At 37.1% G+C, this 12,554-nt stretch overlaps 1 long non-coding RNA gene across 2 annotated transcripts in view; it reads left to right on the top strand.

The window, feature by feature from the left end:
• The first annotated feature begins 215 nt into the window (after positions 1 to 215).
• Positions 216 to 12,554, top strand: part of LOC118968716 (uncharacterized) — a 352,931-nt gene continuing 340,592 nt past the window's right edge. For both annotated transcript variants that reach the window (XR_012127177.1, XR_005056509.2), the window contains exon 1: positions 216 to 348. This is a non-coding gene — a long non-coding RNA (uncharacterized lncRNA). The remainder of the gene's footprint in view (positions 349 to 12,554) is intronic.

The raw sequence follows: 12,554 nt of genomic DNA on the forward strand, positions 1-12,554 counted from the left end.
AAGCCCCGTTTCACCCTTGCAGTCATCCTGCGTTCCTCTGGGTGCGAGGAGGCCATTGTCAGTCCAAGTATGTGGTGTGGTCCCCTGAGTCACCAGGAAGCAGAAAATCCTTGCTTGGCAAGTTCCCTGAACTGGGAGGATATCCTGCACATGCCGTAACCTGAAAAGGTGCATGTTTATGTTGCAGCATGAAAACCCTCTTTTGACTGTACAGCGCTGGTTAATCCAGATGATCTTCAAACTTGACTTAGTCGGTGGTAGGCAAAGAAACCAATTTACCCTCTCTGTTCCTGTAACCCGTGCTGACTGCACATGCCCTGACTGGAGGCTGGTTTTGGTTTCCAAGAGGTATGTTTCCAATGGTACATTGACCTGTGTCTGTTAAGGACTCCTTTGCTTTGGATGGCATAGGAGATCACAGCTCTTTTGGTTCAGTTCTCTATTGAGAAAAGCCATGTCTGAAAGGCCTGTCTGAGAAAGTTCCCTGTTTCAAAAGTACCAGCAGAAAGGTTTCCACAGCTCTTCTGAACGCCAACCTCAGCAACTACCTGCAGACCTGGAAGGTATAGGCTGGACTCTCAAATAAGGTCTCCAGGCTACCTGAATGACAAAAGGCTTTCTGACCTTACTGAACCAACACAAATATTTCAACAGCCTTTTCAAATATCTGTGTGCAGACTTCTCTGCTGGTGACTCAATGTGGGGAGCTTAAGGAGTTGGAACACTTTAGCATAAATGTCTCTAGGAAATCTGCCTTTTCTATGGCTCGTCTAAGTTATTCAAGGCTATTTAATTTATTTAGTCAGAGGACACAGAAAATTCTGGGAGCTGAAGCATATATTAATTTTGGTTTTAATAATGTGAAAGAAAGTAATTGCTGTATGCAGTTTTATTCCACTGAATTTCTGCATCCTTCCCAATTGCTCCAGCTCCTTGCTTTGGGGACCTGAAATAAACCTAAATGTCTATGGGAATTTGGTGTACAAGAAGAATAGTGTTTGCCTTAGAAGGAAAAATAACTGACATCAATATTTTGGGGACAATCGGTTATCTACGTGAAAAAATATCCACACCAGATGCAACAATAATCTAGATTGATTCTAATACCAAAGTAAGCAAGCAAACAGCAGCAGCAATTGTAGAAGGAAAAATAAAAGAGGATATTGTTGCTTTAAATAATTTTGAGTAGGAGTAGGAAAGGCTTTCCTAAAGAGAAATATAAAAACCAAATTTTATAAAGAAAAAAGATATAAGGATTTTTCCACACAAAAGCTCCAAACATTTATATGATTAAATAAATCAAATAAAAGAGAAGCAAATGGCTGGAATATTTTTATCAGCAACAAAAAAGCACAGGCAGAGATTAATATTCAGAATAAAGAATAAAGAACTCTTATGGATTAATAAGAAAAAGACAAATTTTAAAAAACAAGCAAATTCCATAAGCAAGTAATTCAGAGTTGGTGAAATACAAATGGCCAATAAATACGTAAAAAAGTGTTCAAAAAGCTAATAATCAAACAAATGCAACTTTAAGTAATGCTACTTATTTTAGCAAAATACTTTAAAACAATGTGCAGTGCTGTGGAAAATGGTGCTTTCATGCTCTTGGTGGGAATCTGCATTGGTACAACCTATTCAGGCACAAAGTCAACATTATCTATTAAAATTATAGATGTCCTTGCCTTTTAACAGAGAAACTCTCTTCCAATAACTGATCCTACAGAAATAGTTGCATGTGTATAAATAGATGTATGTAAACAGTTATTTTGAAAAATTTGAATCCTGAAAGTGCTATTGTCCATGGTAGTATATATGCTGTCACCATGGTGTGATGAATGAGGTGGGTACAGAATGGCAGGAAGAACTCTTCTCACTTCCCCTATCGTTTCTTTCTGGTTTTTGCTTTCTTGTCTTAGTGCTTTGGATACTCATGAAAAAAATATGGCTTTATTTTCATCTAGATTCAGTAGGCATTGTCGAGTATGATATTAATGATACCTGATGTAGCAATACAGTTTTTTTTCATTTAGGGATGTAAATGCTGTTAGCTGGTTAAGAGAATGCCAGCTGCTAGGGAGAAACAAGACAGGGTTAGTGGGGTGAATGAAGGAGCTCCCCAAGAAGCACAGAGTGTTTTTTTTTCTATACGAAAAGACCAAATTAAGAGGAGGCGGCTGAAGGAATCTGTAACAGGCTGAGCTTTGACCTTAAATTCGACTTAGTAACTAATTACCAAGAATGAAAGGGGGTTGTTTTAAATTGGCTAGGGGCTGAATTACCTTTACTTATCAAATAAGGAGGGTTTTACTTTGACTTTGATTTTGGGGCCAGCCAGACTGAGGGTCCAGGGCCAATTCAGTTCAGTGTTAGAAAAACAAAGGTACATTTCAGCCTGTTCAGTATCTACTGTCATGGGGTAGTGACAGCAAGGCTAGAGAGAGCATGTATGTGGTGACCCCTTCAGTCATTCCAGACAACCCGCTAGGTTCCCAGGAGATCAAGCCCCCTCACTTTCCCAGCCAGGGTCCCGCCATGCCCGGAGTTCACTGGTCCCAGGCAGGATCATGCAGATAGACCAAGAGGTGATTTATCATACAAAAGTGGCCACGGAACCAGAGGAGGAGAGAGCAGGACTCTCATGGCCACGTGTAACCTCGGTTCAGTAATTTTATACAAAACTCAGGTTCTTTCCCACGTGACCTAATCTGTTGTCTGGCACTATTTCCAGACTCCTCCAAGGAGGAACCAGCCATATGACAAGTGGCTCTGCTGTTCTGTGCTGTTTCTTACCTTTCCGAGTAGAAGGTGAGAATAAAAATGTCTGGGCCACAGAGGAAAACTTAAGGTTATTTGATCAAAATCGAGTGTCCTAGGCACCCCTCCTCCACCCATTGTTGAAATTATGCAAATCATTCTTCAATTCTGCAACTTTGTTTCTTTAGACCTGTCCATTGGTCTATGTTTTATTTCTGTTTACATACCTAGACACACGTCCTCCCTCTTTTTCAACAGATGCCTTCTTCTGAACAGTCCTGCAAACTCCATATTGTAAATTTGTTTTGACTTAGTTTTTTGGCTCCTTTACATTCAGAACAAACGGAGAGACCATTGATTGAGGGTAGCAACAAGGATCAAAGATCCTGCAATTAGTCAGTTTCCCAGCTCTGCTGGGCCTATCTCTTCCCATGACCCTCTTCTTCCCTTCCTCTGGGCTTGGAGAAACACAAAGCTTGGGGTAATCTAAGTAAGGGCAGAACTGAAAAAAAGAAAAAAAAATGGAGAAATGACATTTTACAATCTGGGCAGTTTCTGGGATTTCACGATCACAGGAATCATTGCCAGGAAGGGCTTTACAGATTACCTGATCCCGTGCCCACATTTCCATTCGGACAAATTAAGAAATTTATGGGATCTTCCCAATAACACATACCTAGAGTTGAAACTCAAGGAAATAAATAGAACTCACTTCCAGAAAGCTCAAATAAGATGTGTGTAGTAATCTCTGGAATCAGCAATAAAATAAACCACCTCACTGAAGTTTGAAATGAAGGCACGGCACTGTACTTACATTTGAATATTACTTTATGCAAAAGAACAAAATTAATTTATGCAAAATAATAGTGTCAGTTTAACTTTATAAGCTGATTTATAATTATCCAAGCATTTTGGGGTAAGTCTCACCTAATATCCATGACAACTTTGTGAATTCTGAATTATTATTCTGGTTTGCAGTTTAATCATTTTTAGGTGCACAGACGTTAACTGGCTTTCACATTAACACAGAGCTGTTAACACAAGGATTCAGTGTTCAGTGTTAAACAAGGACTATGTTAATGTTAAAACAAGAACTCTGATATGAGTCAGGTCACTCCAGGGTAGCCCCAACCTGAGCCCATTCATATTCATACATTTTCCAGAAGAATTAAATCAATGATCTTCTTTCCTGCTTTGGTGAGTCTCGTTTCAGTGTCCACCAGCCTTCATGATTGGTGCAATCACAGTTATTAACGAGCCTGGGGAGGATCTTGACACAGCACGTTGCCTTCCACTGTTATAGCTTCAAGTGTCAGAAATGACAACAGAAGCCAAGCATGAAGTCATATTATATTAGTATTTGTTTTTTAAATAAAAGAGTCCCTTTTACCAGCATTTTTATCCAGAAGAATAAAATTTGAATCAGATCTGACTGTTAGTTCAAAATTGTAGACTGGATTACGCATTTGAGATATATAAATAAAACAAAAATTATTATCTATCTAAATTACAGTCAGTTGGCAAGTTTTGGGGGGACATATTGCAGCCTGCTTCTTCAGCATCCAGAAGCATCTAATTCACTCCCCCTTTTTTCTCTTCTTGGTATGTTCCTATAATCTTCTCATGTTAGAATGATTCAATTTTGCACATATTTTTCCAGGAAAATGCCAACCATTTATGTAAGAGACAAACACACATGCTTTTCCTGGACTTTTATAGGTTGTTCCACACAAAAGTTAAATTTCTGCAAAATTGGGGACTTAAGGGTGATTTATTGTGGTTTATAGTTTTAAGGGATCATGGAAGTGGTCCAGTTTCACCATTTTATATTGTGGTGGATGAAAGGAGGACGCAAGCGATGGCCTCTGATAGCCAACTGAGATAGCCTGGATTTTCCTGGCAATTTCCTTGAGAAATAGGAATACTTAGTGACAGAACTGAGTCTAAAATACCTTGAAGCAGGTCCAGTTCACTTGGCTCTCCAACTACACATCACTGCCGTGAGGTCTAAGTTGCAGTTTGTTCTGCACTCCTCATCTGCTGGCATACTGGGGACAAGTGCATCTCTGTCTCCTTATCTATGAATTCTGATGTAAGATTTCTCTTTGTTGGAGTGTCACTGAAGAAAAGATTTTCTTCCCAGATTATGATCTTTTTGCACTTTTTTTTTAAAAACGGCACTTTCCTGCTTTAGCTCCTCTCGCAAATTGTTACAGTTATGGGGACAGGCTTGGTAATCAATCCTTATTGATTATCATCTGATGCATTTCCTCCTCTTCCAGAGCACATACTGCATGGTATGGGAACTGGTAACTTCCTGTTTCCTGTCTCTGTCCTTGACTTTGCTGTGACCACACACATCAGACCATCATGCCCTATCTGCTGAATCTTCCCACCATTGCCTGAATCTGCACAAGATGGGCTGGATTGCTTCACGGTCTCATCACTCATTTCTAAATAATAATAGCAGCCGACATCATCAGGTGCAGCCTGTGACCTTTATCATCTCCTTTAAAGAAGCTGACGCCCATGTGAGATAGGTGCTATCGTTAATTCCATGAGATACATGGGGAAACTGAGTCTGAAAGTAGTTCAGTGCATTTTCCAGGGACTCGGGCTGAGTGGTGGAACCTGCTTTTGGACAAGTTGATTTTTACCTGTGACATGAAGTCATGGCATCTCAGTAGGAGTGAGAGATGCCTCGTAATCTAAATCTTACTCCATGTTTCAATTCTTTGCTCAGGGAGATCAGTCACTGGTTTTGCTGGGAAATGAGGAGAATAAGGAACTTCAGTCTGAGGCAGGTGTTGTCTACATTTTCCCCTCCCCTCCCCTCCCCTGCCTTCCTCTCTTCTTTCCTCTCTTTCTTCAAAACATGCATGCCAACCCCTTTGACTACCTCAAATTATGATATTTTCTTCATGGGGGTGGAGATAGGGAGCAAAGACACACAGAAAAGTCTCTCCAGACATGTATGCTAGATAATATTCCCTGTCAGCTCTTTATTTTTACTCACTGTCTTGAGCTTGAAAGGGGAATATATTTAACAGGAAGTCTGAAAGTCTGTCAATACTATGCAATACAATATTCCTATGTTCCTGTACATGGAAACAAAAAAATGTCTAAGAGATTTGACACTATTTCAAACAATCAGAACTTTACTGAACCCTAACCTAATGGATTTGGGAGTGTCATACAAAAACTGCCAATATTTAAAGATCTTTGATGTGACCATTTCACTTTATAAATTGCGAATTTCCTTTTGGCTTCTTTTGCTCGTAACTGTGGTCTGCTGTTGACATGTAACTGTGCTTTGACAATGTCATGTTTTATGTCAGACTTCATATCCTGTACATACCAGATTTCCCCATTCCATTATAGCTATTTCATTTTCATTATTCAAATAGAACTCCTGCTTTTAAAAATAACCCGTATTATTTTGTTAAAAATATCCGGCACAACATTAAAAAATACCACATTTACATATTATATGCATTTCAAATAGCGATAATGATAACTAGAAAACCCTAGGTAAAATTGGGTCTTCTCATTAATACTGAACTGTCAGTAATTAATTCTTTTTTTTTCTTCATTCCATTTTTTGGATATTTTTTAATTGAAGTGTAAGTAATCAATTCTCTTATAATATTATTAATTCTCTAATTTGAGAAGAGTAAATCCATATTCTACAGTAGAGAATTTCTCATGATTGAATATATTTGCTTGAGGGTAACTTTATTACTGTTAAGTTACAGAGCCCCGATTCTGCTTCTATTTTCTGAAAGAGATTGTAGAGAGTTGGCATTATTTCTTCTCTAAGTATTTGGCAGAATTCACCAGTAAAACAAGCTGTAGCAGTTGCTTTGTTTTTAGGAATGTTTTAAATTATTGATTTGATGTCATTAATAGAGTAGGAGTATTTAGGCTATTTCCCCTTTTTGATGTTGTAGTTTGAGTATTTCAAAAAATCAATCTATTTCCTCTAAGTTATCAAATAATGTGGGCATCAGGTTGAAATATTTCCTTCCCATCCTTTTAATTGTCCATGGGATTGGTAGTGATGAGACCACTTTTATTTCCTATATTGGTAATTTATGACTTTTTCTTGGTTAGCCTGATAAGAGGTTTATGATTTTATTAAAGCATCAGTCTTTGATTTCATTGATTTTCTCATTTTTCTGTTTATAATTTCACTGATTTCTGCTACAATTCTTATTATTTCATTTTTCTCTCCTTCCTTTAGTTTTAATGGCTCTTATTTCTCTGGTGTTCTAGGGTAGAATCTTGGATTATTGATCTTAGTTCTTCTTTCTGAATATGTGCACTGAATACTGTAAATTTCCCTCTGAGCACAGCTCTCACTGCATTCCTTCAATTTTGATGGCTTGTTTTTTCACGTTCTTTTGGTGCAAGATATTTAAAAATTTATCTTGAGAATTTTCCTTTGACCCACATACTATTTATAAGTGCTGTTTTATCCAAATGACTGGGGATTTTCCTGTTACTGATTTCTGTTGTGGTCAAGAACACTTTTCATATGATTTCTGTTTTTTAAAATTTACTACGTTGTATTTTATTGACTGGAATGTGGTCTATCTTGGCGAATGTTCTTGTGAGCCTGAGAAGAATGTGTCTTCTGCTCTAGTTGGATCGAACATTCTATAAATGTCTATTGGTTTCAGTTGATTGATGATCCTGTCCCAGTTCACCTGTAACTCTACTGATTTTCTGCCTGCTTGGTTTGATAGTTTATTCATTACTGAAAGTTTAAGGAATGGTCTATTTGTCCTTGAAGTTCTATCAGTTTTTGCCTCATTTCTTTGTTAATCTTTTGTACTTACACATTTAAGATCGTTATGTCTTCTTAGAGAACTGACCTTTTTACCAGTAGGTGAAATCCCTCTTTGTTCTTGGCAATATTCCTTGTTCTGAAGTTTGCTTTGTCTAAAATTAACAAGCTACCCCAGTTTTCTTTTGATTACTGTGGTAAATCATCCTTCATCCCTTTAAGCTTCTTTGAGTCTTTATGTTCAAAGTTAAGTTTTTTGTATACAACATGTAGTTGGGTCTTATTTTGATTTACTCTGAAAATCATTATGCTTTAATTGGTGTATGTAATCCATTCACATTTTTTTTCTTTTTTCCCCCCCATTCACATTTAAAGTGATTATTGCTATAATTGGATTAGCAGCTCACACATTTGTAACTGTTTTCATCTGTTGTGTTTGTCCTTTGTTTCTTTTCCCCTCACTTTTTCTGTCTTCTTTGATTTTATTGAGCATTGTGTATGATTTCATTTTGGCTCCTTCCTTAGCCTATCCACTATATTTCTTTTTAAAAGGCGTTAGTGGTTGTTCTAGACTTTATAATATATATTTATACCTAATCTATGTCTGCCTCTGTATATCATTTAAGAGGAAAAATAATATATTTTATTTTATCTTTGTATATTCCATACAGACCTTGTCTCTATGTTGATCTAAGTTTCCAACTTATATTACTTTCCTTATTACTGAAGAACTTCTTTTTACATTTTCTGCATAGGAACTCTGCCCTTGAATTTCCTCCATTTTTGTTTGCCTTACAAACAATTATTTTGCCTTATAGAATTATTTATTTCTTCATCACTTTTGAAAGGGTAATTTCTCTTGATACTAGGTCTGAATTCAGGTTGGTGGGTTTTTATTCTCTTCTTTTTTCATCACTAAATATTTCACTCTACTTTGTTTGCTTGCTTGATTTCTGATGAGAAATCTGCTGGAATTCTTTTTGTTCTATAAGTAGTATTTTGTACTCATGCCAACTTTCAAGATTTTCCCTGTCTCTAAGTTTCCTCCAAGTTGAGAGTTATATAGTATGTTATGCCTAGGTGTTTGTTTTTGTCTTCATTCAGCATGTTTTTTGAGATTCCTGGACCTATGAGTTCACGTATGTTATTAATTTTGCAAAGTTCTTGGCTATATTACATTAAATATTTTTTCTGCTTTCTTCCTGTTTTCTTTTCCTTCTGCATTCTAATCACGCACATTACCCTTTTGAAATTATCCCACAGTTCTTGGATATTCTGTCCTTTTTAAAATACCTTTTTCATTCATTTTTCCTTTTCCATTTCAATTTAGGAAGTTTCTATTGATCTGCCTTCAAGTTTATTCATTCTTTCCTCAACTGGAATACTGATGAGCCTCTCAAAGTCTTTCTTAATTTCTATTACTTCATTTATGGTTCTTTCTTTGGGTTTCCAACTCTATGCTTAGATTATTTTTTAACCGGAGCCCTTACCATATTAATCATTGTTATTTTGAATTCTCTGATAATTCCATTATCTGTGTCATGTGTATGTCTTGTTCTGGTTGCTTTGTCTCTTCAGATTGTGTATTTTTTCTGGTATATCTTGTGATTTTCTTTGGCTATCAGGTAATAGGAAAGAGGTAAATCCTTCAGTATGAGGATCTCTGTTAATCTAGTTAGGAATTGGGTTGCATTTACTATTGCTCATAGGTACAGGTATCAGATCCTTCAAATTCTCCTAGTGTTCCTTCTTGTTTTATCTCTTGATTTTGGGTTTTTCTATGTGCTCTTTCTTAGAGAGATTGTTGCTCTTACAGTTTTTATAGCTGTGACACAGTTATTATGGTGATATTATGTTGATAAATTGATAATACAGTAGATATGGTGGATAGGTGTTAAGAGAAATGGAGCATTTTGTTATCTTAACAGGTCTTAGTCTATTGGTGGATTTGTGTTTTGTGGTTGTGATCAAGGCTGTGATCCTCACAAGTGTTTCTCCAGTGGTATAGCTTTTTTCCTACTGGTCTGGTTGCAGTGTTTGCAATCTATTTTCTTGAAGCTCAAATCCTGTTGACCAGGGTGTCACCCTGTAGGTGAGATAAGACAGCTGGAGGTGGGGACTGGAGTTGGGAGAATTTCCCGTCTCCACGCTGGAATAAGGCTTCAGAATTGAACTCCATCAATGTCCTCTTTTCTGGAGAGTAGGCCTTTCTTTTGCAGAAGTCTGTGGGCGTATTTTACACTCTTAATTTTTCTCCTCCACTTGCAACAGCAATGAGAATATATTTCTCATAATCCTCACCATGTGAATCTGGTGGAATTCATGTGGCAAAGGACCAGAAGAAATAATGAATGAACAGATGGGGAGTCCCTTGAGGTGCCTAGAAATTTTTCACTCTCGTGATAGTACATACTCAGCCTCTGGCAATTTGTTAAGATTAGCATTTAAGCATTCCTACCAGTTTATGGTTTCAGTAGCTTCTGTTCCAGGTAACTAAATATTGATTGCTGTCTTTATAGATGTTCCTATCTCTCAGATTTTAGGTAATGGTTTGCCCTATGACTTCCGTTCTCTAATGAATCCAAGAAAAGTCCTTGATTTCCAGATCACCCAGATTTTCCTCTGGGGTAAGATGGAGGTAGTGCCTTTTAAGCTTTTCAGGTGTTGGAGCTGAAACCAGAAGCCATGTGTTAATGGTTTTACTTCCAATAAGAAGGTCCCACCACGCTTGTGGAAATGTTGGGAAAAGGTTTTAGATCCGGTGGGTCAGAGCTATGGGAAGTCAAAAGAAAGAGCAGGTTCTGATAAGGTCCCTCTTCTGGAAGCGGAAACGTCTTGTGTGTGTGCTGCCCCTTCAGACTTCCTGATAAAGGTAATATAGGAGGTAGATGAAGATGAAGATGAAGAATTTACTGAAACAAAATAGTCCTTAAGAATACGAAAAAAAAGGGGAAAACCAGTGCCAGTTCCTGTAGTAACAGACGTGAGAATTTTGACTTCTGAACTATGAAACCACTCATACCTTCTCCTATCATTTCTAAAATCTTTCCTCACATGCAATTTCCTGCTAGTGTGGATCTGGGGAAAGTTCAATATTAATCATTATCATAAGAAGTCAGTACCTGTGTAAAGTTATTGGAAGAAGAAAGCATAAATTAGTATCAAAACATTCAGCTGATGACAACATTGCAAAAAGACAGTCATGAAAAATATCAGTGCAACAAAACACTCTAATATGAATTAATATTATTAAAAGAGCAATTGCATATACGAAAAGGTACCTTGAATCAGCATACAAAAGATAAACACCAGGAAGTTATGAAATAGGAATTGATAGAACTCAGAGAAGAAACTGAAGACAAATACAACCACCATTGCAGAATGAAGGGTAAATTACCAGATGCCCAAGGGAAGACAGGTGCAGTGGAAGGGACAAGAGAGAGACAGAGACAAATGTAAATCTGAAATGTGGAAGAAGCTTAAAGAATTAGAGGTATTTCCTGTTCTGGCTCTGATAGAGGGATGTTAATAAGCCTTGTCCTTTTGCCATAAACCATTATAGAACTGGATGAAATATAGGAAGCAAATGGCTTCAGATACTGAAAAACAGGCAGTGCAGGGTTTGATCCTTGAAAGCATGGAAACGCCTGAGAAAGTCCTACATTCTCTTTGGACGTCTGCTTTGAGTCTGTTAAAAACTACTACTACACATGGGATTGGAACTCAGGAGTGTAAGTGCCTTTCTGGGTAGAATTAATGAAGATCAGAGGTTAGGGCTGCTGTGAGGCTAGAATGTAAAGAGTATGGTACCAGAGAACAGATGTGTTCTGAGAAAAAATTCCATAAATCTGTAGGGAGACCCCTTAAACATTTGGCCAAATGCTCAGCTACACATATTATTTCTTGAGTCGTGGCAGAGAAAAGCTGAACTAAGATTTTAGAGATGGCACAGTATTGAGAAATGTTGAATTTCTGACCAGGCATAGCTGAGATGCCAAAAAATCCCTGCCTTTCCCTAGGATAAGTGTTGCTCCTGAACTTTTCCAAGAAGGCCTACAAATAAGCCATGGAAGGATAAATTATGCCTTCTAATAAATCATGTGCACCAAAATAAAACTCAGCATTCTTTACAGCGGATGTCAAAATTCAGATTCCCAGTGTTAACATATACAATGCCCGGTAGACAAAGAAAATATTACTAGACATGAGAAGAAACAGGATAATGTGACCCATAACCAAAAGAAAAAGCAGGCAAGAAGAAATAGGGTCAGAAATAAAAGATATGTTGGCGTTGGCAGGCAAAGACTAAAATAGTTACAGTATGATTGAAATTTAAAGGAAAAAGTAATGAGTTAGCAGATGGGGAACAATGTCAGAAAAATGGAATCTGAAAGAGATAATTAAATGGAAATTTAGAACTGAATACACTATATCCATTTGTAGAAGGGATTAACAGCAAATTGGATACTGTAGAAGAAAAACCAATGAATTTGGGTAAGGAACAGCAAAAGACTACAAAGCATAGTAGACAGAGAAAAAATTGCTGAGAAAAATGAGTGGGAGTGGGTGTTGGAGACCCATGGGATAATAACAAGAAGTCTAATAGGGATGTAATTGGTGTCTAGAAAGAAGAGATAAATTGAAACACAAATAATATTTGAAGAGATAATAAATAGACAACATTTCCCCAAATTTCATGAAAAATATCAACCTAGAAGTCCAAGAGGCTCAACAAACACCAAGAAGGGTAAATTCTAAGAAAACCATTTATAGGCATAGTATGTCAAATTGCTAAAACCATAAAGAGAAACCCTTAAAAGTGACCAAGTTGGAGAATGTGGTGTTGTAGCAAGATTACATATATGAGAAAAATCAATAAGAAATACTGAAAACTTTGTTTAAAAAATAATAGAGATTCTAAAGCAATGGAATAACATCTTTCAGTGTTGGGCTGAGTGGGGACCATCAACTTAAAATACAATAAATATGAAAAAAAAAGACATTTTAG

The sequence above is a fragment of the Manis javanica genome, chromosome 18, assembly GCF_040802235.1.
Source record: "Manis javanica isolate MJ-LG chromosome 18, MJ_LKY, whole genome shotgun sequence".
NCBI classification, from domain to species: domain Eukaryota; kingdom Metazoa; phylum Chordata; class Mammalia; order Pholidota; family Manidae; genus Manis; species Manis javanica.